The following is a 23,473-nucleotide window of genomic DNA, read 5'->3' on the forward strand; positions in this document are numbered from 1 at the left end:
TGACAGTGAATGAAAAAAAGGAAGGAATGTGATGATGTCAAGATGGAAATGGCAAGATTTTAAAACTGCTTGACTTTATAAAAAGTGACACCAAGTTTGTATACCGAGCTAGGAAAGTTGATGTACCTTTTTTTTTTTTTCAAATACATAGAAATTTGGAATAGAGGAGGGTTTGGAGGAAAAGATAATTCAATGAGATTTGCAAGAAAGATCACAACCAAACCATGTCTGTGCATTCTGTGTGATTCACTCTGTATCATCCAAAAAGAGAAGAGGAAGGATGGGACTCATTTGCTAATCCCTGGAACAGCTAGGTAGAGATCTGGGAGACAGTAGGTACATAAAGGCTTGAGCTAGGCCAAAAGAACATTATTTATAGCAAAAGAAATATTGTTTGAAAAACGATTTTTGTATGTCCACCTCCAGAGAAAGAACAGGTAAATAAAAACAAACAAGATAGTTTTTTACACGCATATGTCTTTTTGTCAAATGTTGCCTTCTCTAGTGCTGAGAGGGAAAAGGGGGATTTACCTGGGAACTTCAATGTGGAAATGAAGTAATATTTGTTTCATTTTGAAAATTAAGAAAAAGAAGTTGGGAAGTATTTTCTCAATGACACATACCTAACTATTGTTCTGGGTACCCAGTTACTGGTTAAATTATTATGACTCTGAAAGTCAGAAAGCACAGGATAAGGAAAAAGAATCCAGAGAACAAATTCAATAAGTGTGTTACCTTAATAACTTAAGAAAATTGTTCCTAAATCAGTTACTTAGATATAACTATGTAGAGAGAAGGAAGTGATAATTCCAAAGTCCTTTATCCCGTAATCCACCTGACAGTAAGTTTTTAAAGCTGAATTTGAAACTAGGTCTTCCTGCCTCCAAATCTAATACACAGTTATCCACTAATCTTTGCTCCTTCCTTATAGGGGTAGTTAAAAATCATTGAAATAATTTTAAATGTCTTCTAATTTCAGGTTATTTATGGATTTGTATTTTGCTTTTGTTTCTTTGGACTGGACTAGAAAGGTGTCCTTTGTATTCATATAGTTCCCTTTGCAGAAAAAAAAATGTAATCTAAACTCCATATCACTCACTTAAAGACAAATTGGAAAATGTCAGGATTGGGAGGAGACATCAGAAGTCATGCAGTATAACTATTACCCAAAGATGGAGTCTTCTCTACAATATTCCTGATGGATGGTCATCTGGGCTCCTATTGAAAAATGCAAGTGATGAGTAACTCATTCCCCCTGTCATGAGCTAAAAGAAAATTCCTAAAATCTTCTAAATCTAGAGTTTCAGGGTAACATAGAAATCATCAAGACCAAACTATTTTAAATTTGCAAGTGAAAAAACTTATTCTCCAAGAAATTAAGTGACATGCCCAAGATCATGCAGATTAAGTAGCAGAGCTGAGTTTTAAACCTAGGTGATCTTAACCTTATATCCCATACTCTTTCCACCATACCACATTATGGACTTCATTGTTCTTATTTTAATATACTTATCATCATGTTGAACGAGACTACTACTGGAATACAACCACTTTCTGGTTGAGAAATAGTGAAATTCATGACTTTTTAGTCTCTCAAGTTTTGTTCTATATTAATACAAGCATCAGTGAGACCGTGCTTTTCTTCCTTCCTTTCTTTCTTACTTCCTTTCATTCTTTCTTCCTTCCTTCCTTCCTTCCTTCCTTCCTTCCTTCCTTCCTTCCTTTCTTTCTTTCTTTCTTTCTTTCTTTCTTTCTTTCTTTCTTTCTTTCTTTCTTTCTTTCTTTCTTTCTTTCTTTCTTTCTTTCTTTCTTTCTTTCTTTCTTTCTTTCTTTCTTTCTTTCTTTCTTTCTTTCTTTCTTTCTTTCTTTCTTTCTTTCTTTCTTTCTTTCTTTCTTTCTTTCTTTCTTTCTTTCTTTCTTTTTTCTTTCTTTCTTTCCTTCTTTCTTTTTTGAGAGCAGGATCCTAGTATGAACATTTAACTCCATCTGGAGTGGATTCTGATTTATTGCATGTTTCCTTCCCATCTTCTCACAGGATATCTTTTTCAGCTGTCAATTGCTTGATGATTGTATAAATTCTGCTATAGGCAATTGCTTTATGGTATCTCCTTCCCAAATGAGGCATCAGATATGAGAGTAGACCAGGTTAGAAGGAAAACTTACTTTTGGCAAAATGCCCAAGCCAAAGCTCTTTGTGGTTGTTCAGATTGAAGCCAGTGAGTGCAGTGTTTAATTAGCTTCAGCCCAGGAAAGAAATTGATGGTGGATCATTGCACCGCCTTCCTCTTTTAGCACATCCCAACTTAAATAAAATTGGTCCCTAGATTTTCTCAATCCAAATGAAGAGACTTTCTGTAAAATAATTAGAATGCAGAACTGATCACATTTGGAAGCTCCAGTGGCCAAAGGAGTGGACATATGGCTGATTGGTGTTTTGGTCCAGCCCCAGAGAACAGGCCAACCTCTATGCACAGTCTGCTGTCTGTCTCTGCAGCTCAAATTAAAACAAATCCAAATAGACCCATAACAGGAATACCAGATGTGCAATGGGCTCTTCAGAAGAAAAGATGATGTGAATTGCAGCAATCGGTCAGAGCCAATTGCTTTAAGGCTGCCGTTTGGACTTGAAAGCACAGTTTATTTGCCCTAGCAATGTGGGCAAGTTTGAAGGATCACATTTCAATGCCATGTGTACTATGATAGTCAGCATGATATGATGGTTAGAAGAGAGATCTGAGAACCCATAGAAGATATAGGGCCCAGGGACTAAAGAAGTGAGTCAATTGTCCTAATTCTACAACTAGCAAGATATATTTATTGTTGTTTTTCAGTTGTTTCAACTAGTTTAACTCTTCATGACCCTATTTGAGGTTTTCTTCTCAAAGATACTAGAGTGGTTTGCCATTTCCTATTCCAGCTGATTTTACAAATGAGGAATTAAGGCTAACAGGGTTAAGTGTCTTATTCAGGGTTACACAGCAAGTATCTGAGGCTAAATTTGAACTCAGGTCTTCCTGATTTTAGGTGTGGCTCTCTATCCAATGGACAAGAAGATATATAATTTAAATCAAATGACTTAGTGATCCCATATGTTTCAGTTTCTTTATCTGTAACTGAGAACAATTATTTCTACTTCATCTACTTTATGGAATTGCTATGAAATTATGTGAAAGTACAATACTACATAAATGTTTTAATTATTTTTGGACTGGACTATGATTTCATTAGTATAGGGAAATTCCAGTGAGGAGATCCCCTTTGAAACCAGGACCTGCTCTAAAATTTTTTAGTCCTAAAGAGTTTTCTCTGGTGCAAAAAAGTTAATTGATTTGGCTAGGACGACACTTGCTTTTTGGTACCGTGGATAGAGTACCTGGCTGGAGTCAGTAGGATTCATCTTCTTGAATACAAATCTGGGCTCAAATACTAGCTGTGTGATCTTGAGCAAGTCACTAAACACTTTTTGCTTCAGTTTCCTCATCTGTAAAATGACCTGGAGAAGAAAATGGCAAACCACTCCAGTATCTTTGCCAAGAAATCCCCAGATGGGGTAATGATGAATTGGACACAACTAAAATAAATGAAAACTGGCAAAAACAAACAGGGCTACACAGCAAAGAGTATTTGTGGGAGTGACTTGAACCCTGGACACTGATAATGAGCTTCTATATACTATAACATGCTGTCTTTCATATAATTATTGCCTGACTTATTTATTGTCTAGAGCTAAGTAGCAAGGTGGTTAGAGTACAAGGCCTGGAATCAGGAAGGCCTGAATTCAAATATAGCCTCAGACATGGGCTGGTCATGTGATTCTAGACTAGTAGTAAATGATTAGCTAATAGTAATAGTAGTGGCATCTTGACATAAATAAATATCAGTGTTTTTATGTCCTTGTCCTTTTGAATAAGGCAGTAATTTCCCCATTTTCTTTTTCCATTGAAATTAATTTTTATTTTGGCCTTTTAAAAATAATATCCTCTCCCTATTGATTTCTTCTTGTCAGTCCTTTGGGATTCCTCCCCAGTGCAAAAGTACACACTTCTCTTAGATTTGTTTCTTTAATTTTTTTTATATAAACTAGTTTCATTTCTTCCCCATGGTAATCCATTCTACAGTTTAACCATTAATAACCCACCACATTAGTGATGCCATTCCAGTTCCAAATCAGGAAAAGGAGTTAAATATCTCATTCCATTCTGAGTTAGCCATTCTATTAAGGTATATATATTTTTTTAGTTTTTCATTTTAAATCTTAAGTTTCAATCAGAAATTTTGTTACTTGCTAAATACTAGAGTCTCTTTCCTTATCATTAAGGATTTTAAAATGTTATCTCTGATTATAAACCTGACAATATCTTCATCATTAAAGGGCAAGTTCAAATTGTTTCTAGTGTCCTAAAGAGACTGAAGCATAAAAGTCAATAAGAAAAAGGGCTGGTTTATGAGCCTGCTGTTCTTCCCCACCCTGATTCCTAGCATTCCAGAATTAGGTCAGAATTTAGAGATGACAAGACACTAAGCATTTTAAATAGCAACTCACATAGCACCATTAGTATGCAGGGGTGTTCCGGTAAATGTTTAAAAACCTGCTTTCTAAAAATAAAATTTAACCTATGATATCTTCTTCATCACTTCCTTAGGTCTAGTTAATCAAACAAAATAATAAATCAAGATTTATTTATCTACTTGCAAGGTATAAGTGCTACTGAGAACCAATATAAATTAGCTCTAGTACACCACTATATCCAAGACAAAATTATGAAGTATGTCCAAATTATATTTTGTCTTCCTCTTTTGGCAAACCATGCTCCCCTTTTAAAACAATATCATGGTGCCTTCTTCATCCTCTACTCTATCAGAACCTATTCCCTAAAAAAAAAGATTCAGTGAACTCATTAACTTTAAGATATAAATGACTGCTAAGGCTTCATGTGTTTTCATTTGAATAAGCCATCAAAATAATAACACTTAAACATGAGTTTTATATACCACTAAAAGAATGAGCAAATGAGCAATACATTTTTTTTATGCTGGAAAGAAGATTAAGAAAACCTTCCTGGAATGTTAAAATTAGAGAATAATCCATCCACCCATTTCAAGACCCTCCCCTTCCCCATGTATTAAATGTCCTTTTTATAAATAGGTCATGGCATAAAGGCTACCTCCCAGAGAACACTGTGGATTCTAGCTTATCTTTGCTTTAGTCTAAACTTAGCCTACTTGATATGGTGGGGGCTCAGGCTGGGACTTCTGCTTGTACTAATAAAGAAAAACCTACAGGCAGTAAAATTCTTATGAAGGAATTTTTTTTTACTATGTAAAAAAAAGTACTGTAAAGATTAAAATTAATATCTAGTACTCCAAGTATTATATTTAATAATATTTATTAAATGTTTATCTTGAAATTTAAGGAAGCAAGGCTAGCAAAAACCAAGAGCAGCTCCTCCCTCCTCCACCATGGATCTGGAGAGACTGCAAGGGCAGAAACAGAAACTCAAAACTCCCTCGTGTAAAGAGATGTACAAACAGGAAAAGGAAAAGGGGATTGTAGGAAATGTAGTTTCTAGGTTTCAAGATGCTAAATCAATACATCCCCTCTGTGATCCTTTGGGAGACCAGTCTCCCCAATGGATCATGAAAACATAACTAACTTATAACTTTAACTAGAGGTATATATAAATATTACAGTTTTTAAAGGGAAGTTACAATAATTTGGGGATAAGAGGAAAATAAAAGGAAAAAGGAACAAAACCAATAATAGGTGCATTGACAAAAAGCCAATTAGGGGGAAGTTCCATTTGGCAAAAGAGTGTACATTAAAAAACAAAAGCATTTAACCCCCCCAAAGTTCAAATTCGCCATATCTCAAAGTTCACTTTGGATCTTCTGTTACAGCATGTGGTCTTTGCAGGCATCTTCACAGCACCTTCTAGATTCTGGGAGGTAGTCTCTTGTTTTAAACTTGGCTCAAATTCAAGTCAAAGTTCACAACAATAACATAGTACCCCCTGAGGAAAATAATAATACAGGGATGCATGCAGAAATTACACAGGGATACATGGTCAAGTCATAAAGCATATAAATCAAGTATCAAAAAGCATCTAAGGATCAAAGAAATTAAAATAAAAAGAACTCCTGAGTCAGATAAAAATTATAAAAAGAAAACTTGAAAAAAATTCTGGGAAGAAGGGAAAGAAAAAGAAAAAAATCACAACTCACAACAGGTTCTTGTAGTGATCCATGTCCCATAAGCATACAAAAACAATTAGTCACTTGCCCAGTTTAGCAGTCCAGACTACAGTAAGTTGTCACATCATGAGAGAAAACAGAAAAAGAGACAATCTTGTGACAAATTGCAAATGGAATTTCCATAATGGAGCCAGAGCAAAGGATGTCATATTCTTGTTATAGAGTGTGGTACAAGGAAGTCCTGCATTTAACGCATGTTAAACAGCTGCAACCTCAAGTCTCAGACATGATCAAGGCATTGTGCTTTTTTGTGCAGAATGTGCAAAATCCCAGTAGGACTAGTTTGGTTTCTTTTACCTTTTTGTGCTTGTTTGGCACTTTGCAAGTCAAGTTCTATGCTCCTTTGTTGTCCGTTTGTCCTTGGATTAGACATATTCATTGAGCAAAAGTCTCATAATAGTTACATAACTAGTGGCAGGTTGCCATAGTCCAAAGCTTTTTGGGTATGTGTTTTATATGCTAGGTAAATAGATATCTTAGCTTATGCTATTGCAAAAAGTAAAAATTTTTTCAAAAATTTTTTTCAATACTAGTGACGTTTTTCAAAAGCAAAAAATGAGAAAAGAATCAATTGAAGGGACTGAGAATGTTTAGCCTACAAAAGAGAGGATGTGCCAAATGATAGTTGTCTTGAAATATCTGAAGGACTGTTCTGTAGAAGGAACTGTGTATAGCTCTCACTACGGAGGCAGTAGATAGAAACTTTTAAGAGTGGATTAGACTGGATTTTTAAAAAAATCCTAACAATAAGAACTATTGAATGGTGGAATGGGGTACCCAGAAAAGTAGTGGACTTCCCTTATATCTCATGAGGCAGATAGGTGGTCCAGTAAATTGAGCAATGGTCCTGAAATCAAGTTCAACTTCAGCCTCAGACTCTTACTACCTATGTGACCTTGGGCAAGTCACTTAAACTCTGTTTCCCTCAATTTTCTCAACTATAAAATGAGAATCTATTGGTAGCACTTACTTCATAGGGTTCTTTGAGGATCAAATGGGATAATTTTTATAAAGTGTTTAAAAGAGTAACTGATAAATAAAAGGCACTGAATATATGCTTATTTCTTTCCTTTCTGCTTCCCTCCTTTCCTTTGTTCCTTCCTTTCTTCCCATCCTTCCTTCCTTTCTTTTTCCCTTTCTCCCTTATCGACCTGGAAGTCAGAAGGCATTGACTATTCCCCCTATGTATTGTAGAAAGAATTCTTATTTGCCTACAAGTTAGATTAGATGACCTCTGAAGTCCCTTTAACTCTGAACTCTGTGACTGTGATACTGAATAAAGACTTCTTCCTATTGTGAGTATCAGCAGGAATTTGTATGGAAAAGGTAATGCTAGATTGGGTGTGAGAGGGGCCCATGTAGCTCCCAAAATCCTTATCAGTCTCTCTCCTATCACAGGGACATTCTGCTTTTTCCTTCTTTTCAGCCATGTACCCTCAATATTTTTGGATTTCTGTTCCTTCCTTCCTTAGCACACCACACCTTGTTAGAAACAGAGGCAAAATCAATTGCTTGGGCTTGTGGATTGTGGCATCTTCTTCATCGAGGGAAGGACAAAGGCATTAAATGAAGTAAATCTGCACTCATTTTTCTTCCAAGTCAATAGGAAGCAGTGCCAAGATTAGAGAAAGAAAGAGATTTTGACAACATGGAAATTCCTGTCACAGGACATTGTCAACTCCCTGAAACCCAGTGTGATTTCTCTCACTTGGAATGAATAGAGCAGTCTTCCTACCATCAGACCGCTTTAATCAAGTGTTGGAATAACTCAGCTGATGGAATCCTATACATTTGACTTCCTAAGCTAAATTTATTTTGCTTCTGACCTTCTGAGGCATCTGATCACAAGGGGGGAAAGATATTTAGGACACCTTATGGCTCGGGTAGAGAATCATTGTGGATACTTTGTATTTGGGACACTTTGGGGACTGTCCAAAAATGGGTAAAAACAGACATTGCTTTCAAGTGAAGACAAGTCACTTGAGTGTTCTGTTAGGATCCAGGGAGGAGGGAGAGGAAAAATGATAGGGTAGGGGTGGAAGAAAATTTTAAAAGAAAAAAATTTAAATTATACCTAAGATTAGCTAGATATTGAAATTAATGCAGTGGAACTCTGTTGTAATCTCCTTGTTCAGAGTTAAGATAATTCAGGTGCTATCTTCCATGGAAATTGAACATGTATCCAGGGTTATAATTTGATCTCATTTCCTTGATGCAAAAAAAAAAAAAAGCCATAAGGGATGTGGAGAAGCAGTGTCAGGATAAAGTGTTGAACAAAATCAGGAAGACCTGGGTTCAAATATCATCTCTGATTGTCACTCGAGATCCTTAAAGATTCTTAACTTTTCTGAAAATCAGTTTCCTCATCTGGTAAATAGGGATCATGAAATCTATAGCAGCTACCACCCTATGACCATTATGAGTTTTACTTGAAAAAATTTAAGTCAAGTATTTTGAAAAACTAAGGCCCAGGTGCCATAGAAATGCCAGTTGTTGTTATGAGTGTATAATAAGAATGACTGCTCTATTTGTGTCAGGTCAAGCTTTGTATGCTTATATAGCATCTTTTGCCATAAGTGATGACCCTGTGAGTTTATTTTCATATAGGGTACACATGTGGCATTGCTTTTTTTGTTTTTGTTTTTCAGGTATAGGGGAAGAATGACACCTTCCCCTTTCCTCTTCCATTTCTTATGCCAAACAGCATTTGTTTGAATATATTTCCAGCAGGGCCCATTCAAGAACTGAATTCTAGGTCTTGGAGTCAAAAGGACCCAAGTACTAGAGATAAGAGTTTAACAATAGATCTCTCAGTCTATAACAGGATTTTAGGCCCTTCAAGTTTTTAATATTTTTGGCTTTGCTTAATTAAGAAATGTCCATAGCATTTTTCTCAGTTTCTCTGTGCTTGGTCACTTTGCTCAAAAGGATCCTTGAGGGACATTTTAATTGGTCCAGAGGTGTTAAACTCTGGCCCCTCCCAGTGCAGCTAGAACCAATCAAAATGTAATTGGAAAATATTCAACCAAATAAATAAGAATACAATATGATATGTCATGATGTTCATTCATTTCATTTGTATTTGACTCTTCCATGAACCTATTTGAATTTTTCTTGGTAAAGATTTTGGAGTATTTCATCATTTCCTTCTCTTGTGTATTGTACAAAGAATTCTTATTTACATATACTTTAGATTAGATGTCTTATAAAGTCTCTTTTATCTCTGAATTATGTGATTCTGATACTGGTGAAAATAGACACTGAAGAAAAGCTTTCTCATATTGAATGGAGGCATCAGCAAGGATTCGCTGGCATAGTTTTTTAGAAGAGGAAACTGAGGCAAACAGAGTTAAATGACTTCCTCATGGTTAGGCAGCTAGTAAGTATCTGAGGTCAGATTTAAATTCTGGAAGATGAGTCCTCCTGATTCCTGAAAACTCTTATCTATTGAACCAACTAGTAGCCTTATAATAGAATGCAGATAATGTTAATTTGTGGTTTTCTAAGTCAGTAAGCTGCCTGAAGGAGTTATTCCTATCTGAGTTTGATACTACTGCTAGTGACCAAAACAAAACTTTGCTTTCTCACCCAGCCCCTCTTCAGATACAGATTAGAATGCTGTTTATTTGTTTTAAATAAATCCTTTATATTATCCTCTGTACAGCTGGCTCCAGTTTCCCCCTCAGGCTCTCCTGACTGGTGCTCTGAAAGTTCATCTCAGAAAAATCAGTACCTGTTTTAATACTTATACTTATGTAACATCTATATCCAAATACATGGAGCAGGTCAGGAGATTTATTTCACTAATTCAAAATTTGTGATATGAGCAGAGTCTTAGACTTAAGTTCACTTTTGGAGCATATTTGAAAAAGAAGTTACTAAGCATGTTTATAATATCAGTAACATAGCAGGAGGCATCTTTACTTTAAGAAAACACACTGTGCAAACACTTTAGAGAAATTCATTTACATACAATATGTGAATTCCAAATTATATATATAATATAAAATATATAAAATTTTTTGAATTAATTTATTTAATCAATTTAGAACATTATTCCTTGGTTACAAGAATCACATTATATCCCTCCCTCCCCAACACCCACCCTTCCCACAGCCTACACCCAATTTCATTGGGTATTACATGTGTCCTTGATCAGAACCTATTTCCATGTTGTTGGTGTTTGCATTAGGATGTTCATTTTGAGTCTACATCCACAGCCATATCCCCTCGACCCATGTATTGAAGCAATTGTTTTTCTTCTGGGTTTCTACTCCCACAGTTTTCCCTCTGAATGTGGATAAAGTTTTTTATCATAGATTCCTCCAAGTTGTTCAGGTTCACTGCATGGCCATTAATGGAGAAGTCCATTACATTCGATTGTACCACAGTGTATCAGTCTCTGTGTACAATGTTTTTCCTGTTCTGCTCCTTTCACTCTGCATCAATTCCTGGAGGTTGTTCCAGTTCACAAGGAATTCTTCCACTTTATTATTCCTTTGAGCACAAAAGTATTCCATCACCACCATATACCACAATTTGTTCAGCCATTCCCCAATTGAAGGTCATCCCCTCGTTTTCCAATATTTTTGCCACCACAAAAAGAGTAGCTATGAAAATTCTTTTAAAAGTCTTTTTCCTTATTTTCTCATTGGGGTACAAGCCCAGCAGTGCTATGGCTGTATCAAAGAACAGACAGTCTTTTAGCACCCTTTGGGAATAGTTCCAAATTGCCCTCCAGAATGGTTGGATAAATTCACAACTCCACCAACAATGCATTAATGTCCCAACTTTGCCACATCCCTTCCAGAATTCATTACTTTCCATTACTGTCATGTTAGCCAATCTGCTAGGTGTGAGATGAAACCTCAGAGTTGTTTTGATTTGCATTTCTCTGATTATCAGAGATTTAGAACACTTTTTCATGTGCTTATCAATGTTTTTGATTTCTTTAACAGAAAATTGCCTATTCATGTCCCTTGCCCATTCATCAATTGGAGAATGGCTTGATTTTTTATACAATTGCTTTAGCTCTTTATAAATTTGAGTAATTAGACCTTTGTCAGAGGTTTTTGTTATGAAGATTGTTTCCCAATTGGTTGTTTCCATTCTAATTTTAGTTGCATTTGTTTTGTTTGTACAAAAACTTTTTTTATTTGATGTAATCAAAATTATTGATTTTACATTTTGTGATTTTTTTTCTAGCTCTTGCTTGGTTTTAAAGTCTTTCCTTTCCTAAAGATCTGACATGTATACTATTCTGTGTTCACCTAATTTGCTTATAGTTTCCTTCTTTATATTCAAGTCATTCACCCATTCTGAGTTTATCTTGGTGTAGAGTGTGAGATGTTGATCCAAACCTAATATCTCCCATACTGTCTTCCAATTTTCCTAGCAATTTTATCAAATAATGGGGTTTGGTCCCCAAAGCTGGGATCTTTGGGCTTGTCATAGACTATCTTGCTAAAGTCACTTACCCCAAGTCTGTTCCACTGATCCTCTTTTCTGTATCTTAGCCAGTACCAAATTGTTTTGATGATCACTGCTTTATAGTATAGTTTGAGATCCGGGACTACAAGCCCTCCTTCCTTTGCATTTTTTTTTCATGATTTCCCTGGACATCTTTGATCTTTTGTTCTTGCAAATGAACTTTGTTACGGCTTTTTTCTAATTCAGTAGAAATGGTTTTTGGTAGTTCACTGGGTATGGCACTAAATAAGTAAATTGATTTGGGTAGGATTGTCATTTTTATTATGTTAGCTTGTCCTACCCATGAGCAGTTGATGTTTTTCCAATTGTTTAGATCTAGTTTTAATTGTGTGGAGAGTGTTTTGTAGTTCTGTTCATATAGTTCCTGAGTTTGTCTCGGCAGATAGATTCATAAGTATTTTATATTGTCTAGGGTAATTTTAAATCGAATTTCTCTTTCTAATTCTTGCTGCTGAGATGTGTTGGAGATATACAGAAATGCTGATGACTTATGTGGGTTTATTTTGTATCCTGCAACTTTGCTAAAGGTGTTGATTATTTCGACTACTTTATTGGTTGATTCTCTTGATTGGAGTTGTGGCATTTAAAAGAGTGGATGCCATAAACTGTAGTAGTTAAAAGGTATATGCCTCATAAACTGTAAGAGTTAAAATGGTTGAAGACTTAAATTGTAGTAAATAAAAGAGTGGGTGAGTAAATTGTGACCTCAGAAAATATGTTTTCACTACAGTGTCTTGTTTAAAATCAAATATAAGGTGGTCGCCAGGGAAATATTCCCAATTATGAATATACCCAAGTCAACTGGGTTTTATAGAGAATTTAATTAATAATACAATGAGGAATCAAAGAAAGAGAGAGAGAGAGAGAAAAAGGAAATAAATGAGAAAAGAATAGGCCGGCCCAGGCAGCCCTGGCCAACCCAGGCCTAAGCCCTAAAAGAAAAGATTAGTCAGTCCTTAATCACTCACCATAAGATCTGTCCAAGCAAGGATTCTAGTAACACCAGGCCAGAATCATCTCAACTGCTTTCACCAGCTCAATCCTCAATCTGAATATTTCAGAATGAGTTTTTTTAAAGCTCCTATATGAGCTTCTATTTAAAGGGCAATTTCTCCTATGTCACCTCCCCTAAGTCCTTACATCTACCAATCACAGTAGATGTTTTCCAAAGGACAGCCCATTCTGAATTCACACCTGAGTAGACTAATCCTTTTAGTAATCCACATCTGAGTAGGCTAAAATCTCTGAGTAAGTTTCTCACCTCTTTGTCCCATGTAAGTTTACAAGTTGCTTGACCTTTATAGGTACTTAGCACCCCTTTGTATTAATTCTAAAAATAGGCATGGCTTAAGTATGGGTTTAAGTATTTTTCATTGTTCAGCAAAGAGTTTTCTCCCCTAAAGCAGGCTTAAGTACAGGTAGAGTAGAGGTCTTCACATTTCTGATCTAAGTAGAGTTCTCACATTTTAGATCTAAGTAGCTTCACTATTTAAAATGGGGAATAGTCCCAATGGGGAATTTTTTAACATTCACAAGTCTGAGAAATTTCAAGATTCGCAGAGTTTTTTAAGTAGACCATCATATCATTTGCAAAGAATGATAGCTTGGTCTCCTCATTGCCTATTTTAATACCTTCAATTTCTTTTTCTTCTCTAATTGCTATGGCTAGTGTTTCTAGTACAAAGGTAAATAATAGAGGTGATAAAGGGCATCCTTGTTTCACTTCTGATCTTATTGGGAAGACTTCTAGTTTTCAGGAATGGGTGTTGTATTTTGTCAAAGGCCTTTTCAACATCTTTTGAGATAATCATGTGATTTTTGTTGGTTTACTTGATAATATTGTCAATTATGTGGATGGTTTTCCTCATATTGAACCATCCTTGCATTCCTCGTATGAATCACACCAGGTCATAGTGAATAACACTCATGATCACTTGCTAGAGTCTTTTTGCTAGTATCCTATTTACTATTTTTGCATCTATATTCATTAAGGAGATTGGTCTATAGTTTTCTTTCTCTGTTTTTGACCTGCCTGGCTTTGGAATCAGTAACATATTTGTGATGTAAAAGGACTTTGGTAGAACTCCTTCTTTGCTTATTCTGTCAAATACTTTGTATAATATTGGGACTAGTTGTTCTTTGAATGTTTGATAGAATTCGCGTGTGAATTTATTTGGACCTGGGGATTTTTTCTTAGGGAGTTCTTTGATGGCTTGTTCAATTTATTTTTCTGATATGGGGTTGTTTAGGTAGTCTATATCTTCCTCTATTAGTCTAGGCAATTTATATTTTTGTAAATATCCATCCATATCACCTAGATTGCCATATTTATTGCCAAATAATTGGGCACAATAATTTTTAATGATTGCCTTAATTTCCTCTTCATTAGAGGTGAGGTCATCCTTTTCATCTTGGATACCATCAATTTGGTTTTCTTCTTTCCTTTTTTTAATTAGCTTGACCAGTACTTTGTCTATTTTATTTGTTTTTTCAAAGTACCAGTTTCTAGTCTTATTTATTAAATCAATAGTTCTTTGACTTTCAATTTTATTTCTCCTTTGATTTTCAGGATCTCTAATTTAGTCTTCATCTGAGGATTTTTAATTTGTTCACTTTCAAATTTTTTTCATTTGCATGCCCAATTCATTGACCTCTACCCTCTCTAATTTGTTAATATATGAGCTCAAGGATATAAATTTCCCCCTGACTACTGCTTTGGCTGCATCCCATAGATTTTGAAAGAATGTTTCATCATTGTCATTTTCTTCAATAAAATTATTAATTCTTTCTATGATTTGTTCTTTAACTAACTGATTCTGCAGAATTGTATTGTTTAATTTCAATTACTTTTTGATTTGCCTCTCCATGTAACCTTACTAATTATTTTTTGATTGCATTGTGATCTGAGAAGGTTGCGTTTATTATTTCTGCTCTTCTGCACTTGTTTGCAATGTTTTTCTGCCCTAACATATGGTCAATCTTTGTAAATGTACCATGTGCTACTGAAAAGAAGATGTATTCCTTTTTGTCCCTATTTATTTTTCTCCACATAGCCACTAAATATAATTTTTCTAAGATTTCATTCACTTCTCTTACATCTTTCTTATTTACTTTTGGTTTGATTTATCTTGTTCTGAGAGAGGAAGGTTCAGGTCTCCCACTAGCATAGTTTTTCTATCTATTTTATCCTTGAGCTCCCTTATTTTCTCTTTTAGAAATTTGGATGCTATACCATTTGGTGCAAAAATGTTGGATACTTTTATTTCCTCATTGTCTGTACTGTTTTTGATCAGGATGTAATTACCTTCCTTATGTCTTTTAAGTAGATCTATTTTTACTTTGTCTTTCTCTGATATCATGATTGTGACTCCTGCCTTCTTTTCATCAGTTGATGCCCAATAGATTTGGCTCCATCCTCTTACTTTGACCCTATGCATATCTACCTTCCTCATGTGTGTTTCTTGTAGACAGCATATGGTAGGATTTTGGATTCTAATCAACTCTGGTATTCACTTGCGTTTTATGGGTGAGTTCATTCTATTCACATTCAAAGTTATGATTACCTGCTGTGTATTTCCCAACATTTTGATTTCTACTCCTAGTCTTGCCTTTTCTTCTTTTACTATTTCCTTCAACACCATTGTTTTGTTTTTAATCAGTCCCCCTAATTCCCACCCTTATTTTACTTCCCTTACTACTCCCCTCCCTTCTTGTTCTCCCCTTATTTTCTTTACAGTCTTTTTAAACTACACCCCTCACCTTCTCCACCCTTGTACTGCTTCCCTCCCCACCAGTCCGTTTGTTACTCTTCTACTTCCTTATAGGGCACAAATCAATTCTCTGCCCCAATGGATTGGATTGTTCTTCCCTCTATGAGTCAATTTCAATACATGTAAGAGTTGAGTATTTCCTATCTCCAACCTCTTAACCTTCCAGTGTATTGATGTTCTCCCACCTCCTGCCATAAGCTTATTTGTAACATATAAATTACCACCTTTTATTTCTTTTCACATTTATTTTAGTATTAACCTCTTTTTTTAGCTCTAGATGTATACATGTATTATATATGTATATATATATACTTATACATATATATGTAATTATGCATACATATACCTATATGCATATTTATGTCTTGTCATTTCATCCTATACATTTTTGTCACTGTTCCCTCTAAATGTAATTCTTCTAGATGCCCAGGTTATAATAACAGTTTTTAAGAGTTACCAATGATCTCTTTTCTTATAGGGATATATATCATTTTAACTTATTGGGTCTCTTAAAAAAAGTTGTTGTTTTTTGTATTGTTTTGTTTTCTTTCTTTTCCCCTTCTTTTTAAATTATCTTTTTATGATTCTCTTGAGTTCTGCCCTTGGGCATCAAATTTTCTGTTCCGGTATGGTCTTTTCCTTACAAATGCTTGGAATTCTTCCATTTTGTTAAATGACCATACTTTCCCCTGTAAGAATATAGTCAGTTTTGCTGGATAGTTGATTCTTGATTGTAGACCCAGTTCCCTTGCTTTCCAGAATATCATATTCCATGTCTTTTGGTCCTTCAGTGTAGATGCAGCCAGATCCTGTGTTATCCTCACTATGGTTCCATGGTATCTGAATGAGTTCTTCTTAGCAGCTTGCAATATTTTTTCCTTGGTCTGATAGTTCTTGCATTTGGCTACAACATTTCTGGGTGTTGTCAGTTGGGGATCAAATATAAGAGGTGATCTGTGGATTCTTTCAATCTCCACTTCTCCCTCTTGTTCTATAATATTGGGACAGTTTTCTTGGATAATTTCCTGTAGTATGCTGAACAGGCTTTTTTTTTTTTTGTCATGGTCTTCTGGTAGACCAATGATTCTTAAGTTGTCTTTCATGGAACGATTTTCTAAATCTTCTGTTTCGTGAGTGAGATGCTTCATATTTTCCTCAATTTTTTTATTCTTTTGATTTTGTTTTACAGTGTCCTGCTGCCTTGTGAAGTCACTTGATTCTAGTTGTTGTATTCTTGTTCTTAAAGACTGGATTTCATCCCTGGCTTTTTGGTCATCCTTCTCCTTCTGGTCTGATTTTCTTTGGTGGTCATCTTTCATCTTCTTTGCCTCATTTTCACGCTGGTTGATTTTGGCTTTCAAGACAATATTTTCTTGTTTTAGTTCAAGTGCTTCTGTTTCCAGATGACTTATCTTAGTTTTAAATTTCTTTTCTCAGTTGTCTTCAGCCACTCTTAATTGTGTTTTGTATTTTGAGTTCTTCAAGTACCTGTATCCAATATGCTGGGCTTTCTGTTTTTTTTTTTTTTTGGAGTTCCCTCATCCTTTTCTGTTCCATTTTCTCTTTGTTCATTGCCTGTGTAGAAGCTGTCGATTGTAATTTCTTTTTTCTTTTTATGTTGTTTGCTCATATTTACCTCTTCTTTGCTCCCTGCTTTTGCCTGAGCTCTTGCTCCTCTCATTTTTTTTTTCATGATTTTGGGATTTTCTTTCTGCCTTCACCCTTGGAGTTTTGTCAGTAAATCTCTTAGTGCAGTCTGTGAGGAAGGGGTGTTGGAGCTTGAGCTTCCCTGTTCTCTGGAGGCTTTGATGGGATTAGGTCTGGTTATGTTGCTGTATGTGCCCTGAGGCCAAAACCACGGGAAGGGAGTGTGCAATATGGAGTGTCTCCACTGCTACAACTATGCCTCCCACTCTATGCTCTGTGTTTCTCTTCTGTCTGATTCCCCACTGCCTGTGTTGGACACTCCGAGTCTGGCACTGCTTTGCCCTTAAGGTACTCCCTCCATACCAGTGCCTTTGCCTTACCAGAGGTTCCAGCTGCCTCCAGGGCTTAGCACTCTAGGTGGGGGAGGGATCCCAGGACCTTCCTTCTTCCTTCACTTTAAACCAGAGAGTTCTTAAATTCTGGCTTTGGGGAGTGTACCTTTTAAGTTGATTCCAGCAGGAGGGTTCCTTTGCTCTGTCTTGTTGTTAGGTTTGATTTTCAGTCCCCTAGGATTATTTAGTTTGCAATTGGTAAGGAAGGGTTTTCAGAGGTCTGAATGTTTGCTGCCTCTATGCTGCCATCTTGTCTCCTCTCTCCAAATTACATATATATTATTCAAAATAAGTTTGAAGGTCAGTCACTACTCAGAGCAGTTTAATTTTACTTTTAACAATGTATACAATAGAAATAATAAATGATATTATATTATTTAGAGTTTTATTATTTTTTAAAATTAGATTTTTTTTTACTCTTCCTCACCTTTAATTAAGAAAGAAGAGAAAGGAAAATAAAGCCCTTGTAACAAATATTCAGTTGATAAAAATTAATTCTTGGATTGGTCATATGTGTTTCATTCTTCATCTTGAATACAGTACTTCTCCATCAGGAGTTGGTAACATTTTTTTTGTTCTTTATCTTCTGAAATTGTGGTTAGACATTGCATCAGAGTTCTTCAGTCTTTCAAAGTTGTTTACTTTTTATAATAATGTTATTATAGTACAAACTTGTCTTATTGATTCTACTCACTTTACACTACATCAGTTCATGTCTTCCCATGTTTCATTAAATTTGTTCCTTTTTATTTTCTTTAAGGCATAGTGGTACTCTATTACATTTTGATATCATATTTTTTCTATCCATTCCCTAACTAATGGGTACTCCCCTCCCACTCCCACCCTGTTTCTAAATCTATGTTACCACAGAGTTAACTTAAACATTTTGTCTGTATGGGTCCTTCTCTTCTCTTGAATTTCTTTAGAGCTAAGGTTTGGTAGTGGTATCATTGCATTACTTTAAACATATTTCCACAATGTCAACTTCATTCATTCAGAATGCCCTTCCACAATTAATCTGAATTACTGAGATGTAGCTATTCCTCTACTCTGGTTTCATGACCTCATGGAAAATACAAGTGGACTTATAGTAAGGGGATAGGAGTTCTAGCCATGACTTGTCAACTAACCAGTTGTTTCATCTTAAATAAGCTATTTATTTTTAAATCCCAGGCTCCTTATTTGTCAAACAGGACTAATACCACCTGCCGTGATTATCTCAAAGAGCTACTTTGCCGGTGAAATGAGATTTCTTTGTTGTTTGTTTGTTTTAATTTTTCAGTATAGGAAACTGCTGACTTAAAATATTCCTTTTACTGATGTTCTGCAACATAGAGAATTTCTTAGAGAATTTTCTGGGATCCTAAGAAATTAAGTGACTTACTTAGAATCATAAATCATAAAGTATGTTAGAGGCAAGAGTAGAACCCAGGGTCAGATAAAATAAATGGATGTGAAAGAGCCCAAGAAAATTTAAAATCATTCCAGAAATAGAATAATCCTAACATAATCAGACTTATAAATAATAATAGATAATAATAATAACCTAATAATCCTAATAACCTAAGGGCTAGGTCTTTATGAGTTTTATCACCCCCTTTACATAAATTAGGCCATTCATATTTAGAGAAGAGAAATCAATTAATTAAATGTCAGGCTCTGAGTCAAATTCTGGAGATACAAAAAAAAAAAGGAAAAAACAGAGTCCCTGCTCCCAAGGAACTCACAGGTTCTAATGCTACAGACAACATGGCAATAACTACGTGCATACTAGATAGATATAGAGATACATCTTTATCTATCGCTATACACATATAGGTATATATACACATAGATCAGTATCTATGGATAGAGATATAAAATAGATAAGTCCATATTAAATATAAACCTATCATTAAAATAACCCTTGATAGATTATATATGCATATATGGATATTTATCTTTATATTTATCTCCATTCATCTACCATGATCTAATCTATATTAGTATATTTTTATCTATATCATCTATATCTGTATGTAGATACATCCATCCATCCATACTTAATTTTGTATCTCAATTTCTCTTTATCTCTGTGTTTGTATATGTGTTTATATGCTGCATCTATGGATTGACATCTCCATTCATGGCTATGTCTATATTTATATTTATTTCTACCTATAGATATCTATCTATATTTCTATCTATCTATAGATTTCCATATATATATTTCCATGTATATATCTATCTATATCTCTTCTTATAGATTTCTATCTATAGATTTCTATTTCTATCTATCCATAGTTCTATCAATGTCTATCTATATATTTATAACTGTGTGTGTATTTGCATATGAATACACATATATAAACACATAGTATAATGGGGAATTATTCATCCAGAAGGCAGGTATTGGTGGGTTAGGGAAGGAAAGAGGTCTCAGGCAAGACTTTTTATGGAAGTTGGTATTTGAAATGAGTCTTGAAAGGATGCCATGAGGCAGAGGTAAGAACTGAGAGCATCTCAAGCCAATGAAAAGACATGCATTTGGGAGCTGGAGCATCATGTGCAAGGAATAATAAAAAAGTTAGTGCTTCTTGATTATTGACTAAATGGAAGGGAATGATACTGTGGAAGGCCATTTAGAAAGGTGCCAGATTTTAAAGGGCTTTAAATGACAAATACTGGATTTTATATTTGATCCTAGAGGTAAGAGAATTGTTCAAGGTCACAAAGTTAGTAAGTTTTCAAAGATGGGACTCAGACTGAGACTTTTCCCACTATAATTTCTTCTCTGTGCCCCCTGTACCTTTTTTACTTGCTGAATACTAAAGATCTCCGCCAAGTTTTTAAAGTCTATTTTCCTTTAATGATGCTTGCCCCCATTCTTTTCCCTTCTTTCACAACATGGGCTGCCATCATTAAGGCTGAACTGGTTATTGGGTAAGTGGTATTACTATTGCCCCTGTCCCCTGTCCCTGTCATATTTTATACTGTGCCTGAGATATTGCTGGTTGTTGGCTGTTAACAGGTATAAAAATAGCCCACTTGTTGTAAGGAGGATATTGAGATTCACAGCGTGGAGGACTGGGTACTCCTGCTTTCTGGACTGGTCTGTTAACCTTTGGAGGTTTTGCTGAAGAGTTTTCACCACAGTAAAATAAAACTGGGTGAGTACAAGACGGCTAGGAAAGAGCATTTCTGTGTCAAATTAGAAATTGGTCGACCATGGGGAAGAAGGGATGTTTCTAGGGAAAAAATCTCAGTCATTTTCCTTTTTGTCTTTGTTCTCCCCCCTTCATTGGAAGGTCTGTGGGCTGGTTTTGGAAGCCTGTTGAAGAAACTGAGTGGTTTGAGGTTTCCTTTGGAGTAAGGAAACTAGTTTGACCTAATTCGAGTTGAGTGAGGAGAGCTGAAGGCAGGGTGGCCACGTGAAGAGGTTGGAGATTTCCTTGTTGAGAAGTACTTAAGGAAGAAATCGCTGCTTGGGGGCAAGTGTGAGAATGGGTGGCTTCCGTCTCAGTGCCACGGTTCAGGAGACAGCCGTCAGCCCATGGCTTTTACAGGCAGGCCGGAATAGCACTCCACCTCTGCCCCTTTGCAGCTCTAGGCGGCTATTAGAGACTTTTCACAGCATCACTGCCACAGAGAGTGCTGCTTCTTCCTGGTACTTAATAACATTTTTAAAATTACCTCCCATTTACAACATGGACACAGCAGCCCTGTCTAATTTTTTCTTCCCATTGCCCATGCTCCTGGCCTTTTTATGCAAGTCCCTTTGGCATTTAGGGGAATAGTTTCCTGTAACACAAATTGAGTTGCCATTTGGAAGCCCCTAGCAGCTCGCTTCTCTGCTTTGGAAGTCAAGGAAAGTTTGCTGACCTCCGGCTGGGCAATGCAGCTGGTGAGGCAGAGGCTTTCTGGGGGACTGGAGCCTGCTATGCACTGGGTGGGGGAGCACACAGCATGTTGAGTGACTTTAAGTGGCCAGAAAATGACAAGAATTCCCAGAAACCTAGAGCCTGGGGGCACAAAATGCAATGGAATACAATTTGCAATAGGAATAAAAAGGTATTTCTGCGGTTCTGTGTGTGCATGCATGAGGAAGCACACAAGGTAGAGGAAGATGTAGAGGGCAGGAAGAAGGGAAGAATTATTTCTAGATCTGTGAGCATTCTTACACTAAGTTTGATGGACTGGTTTTGGAGTTATAATACCTGATAATTGTCCACTTACTATCTGTGTGACTTTGGAAAAATTTCTTAACATCAACAGTAATATTTGTAATATCCACCACAATGGGTTGTTAAAAGGAATTATAGTGTAGTAATGCCTTGGACTCATATTCAGGAGGCACCAGATAATGATATAATCCATAGTCACATGTCCTCAGTTTTCTCATCTATAAAATGGGACAAATTGTATCTTACTTTGCCCATAGGGTTGTTATCAGTCAGTCAACAATCATTTAATTTAATAAGTGCCTATGATATGCCTGTCATCCTGCTTACTTCCACCATGGGCTTTCCATTGTATCTTAGTTTACCTGCAACTTGTATTCTCCTAAATGGCCATTCAAATTTTGTAGCTATCCAGAAACACTGGGAGACTATTGATATGAAAGAATGCTTAACCCGGCCTTCAGAAAGAGAAGACATTTTATATAGGAAAGCAAAGAAATCATATGACAGATAAATGCCAATTCAACACCAGAAGTTTGTAGCGTCAAAAAATGTTAAACCTGAAAGGGACATTATGAGTCACTTTATTCATCCCACTAATCTTTTTTTTTTTAATTTATTTTTTAAACATTATTTTATTTGGTCATTTCCAAACATTATTCATTGGAAACAAAGATCATTTTCTTTTCTTCCCTTCCCCCCCCCCCCACCTCTCCCATAGCCGACGCACAATTCCACTGGGTTTCACATGTGTTCTTGGTTCGAACCCATTTCTATGAGTTGGTATTTGCACTAGAGTGTTCATTTAGAGTCTCTCCTCAGTCATATCCCCTCAACCCCTGTAGTCTAGCAGTTGGTTTTCCTCGGTGTTTTTACTTCCACAGTTTGTCCTCTGCTTGTGGATAGTGTTTTTTAGATCCCTGCAGATTGTTCAGGGACATTGCATTGTCCCTAATGGAGAAGTCCATTACGTTCGATTGTACCACAGTGTATCAGTGCCTGTGTACAATGTTTTCCTGGTTCTGCTCCTCTCGCTCTGCATCACTTCCTGGAGGCCATTCCAGTCTCCATGGAATTCCTCTACTTTATTATTCCTTTGAGCACAATAGTATTCCATCACCAACATATATCACAATTTGTTCAGCCATTCCCCAATTGAAGGGCATCCCCTCGTTTTCCAATTTTTGGCCACCACAAAGAGCGCAGCTATGAATATTCTTGTATATGTCTTTTTCCTTATTATCTCTTTGGGGTACAAACCCAGCAGTGCTATGGCTGGATCAAAGGGCAGACAGTCTTTTATCACCCTTTGGGCATAGTTTCAAATTGCCCTCCAGAATAGTTGGATTAATTCACAACTCCACCAGCAATGAATTAGTGTCCCTACTTTGCCACATCCCCTCCAGCATTCATTCATCCCCCTAATCTTAAAGATAAGGAAATTGCAAGGCAGAGAGGTAATGTTACCAACCAAGACCCATAGTTATTAGAATGGAATAAATGAGACTAGTACCTAACTCTCCTATCTTCGAGTTCCCTTTGAGGACATGTGCTTATAACTGGGGAAAAATAGATATGATGTCATTCATTTAATTACTATTTCCTCCATTAGAATGTGAGCTCATTGGGGACAAGGATAATCATTTTAAAATTAAATTTTATTTTGCAATTAAAAGGCATTTATTTTCTCCCTCTCCCCTTTTTTGCCCCAGTGGAGAAGTAAGAAGGTAGGAGCAGAGAGAGAAAATCCCTGTAACAAATG

At 36.0% G+C, this 23,473-nt stretch overlaps 1 protein-coding gene across 4 annotated transcripts in view; it reads left to right on the plus strand.

Moving 5' to 3' along the window:
* The window catches only part of SGCD (sarcoglycan delta), a 1,484,556-nt gene that overhangs the window by 925,128 nt on the left and 535,955 nt on the right, over window positions 1-23,473 (plus strand). The window contains exon 1 of one of the 4 annotated variants that reach the window (XM_007473936.2): window positions 20,549-20,700. The exons of the other annotated variants lie outside the window; for them this stretch is intronic. The gene's annotated coding sequence lies outside the window, so the exon portion shown is untranslated. Of the gene's footprint in view, window positions 1-20,548; window positions 20,701-23,473 lie in introns of those variants that run through there. 4 annotated transcript variants of the gene reach the window in all.

The sequence above is a fragment of the Monodelphis domestica genome, chromosome 1 (assembly GCF_027887165.1).
Source record: "Monodelphis domestica isolate mMonDom1 chromosome 1, mMonDom1.pri, whole genome shotgun sequence".
NCBI lineage: Eukaryota > Metazoa > Chordata > Mammalia > Didelphimorphia > Didelphidae > Monodelphis > Monodelphis domestica.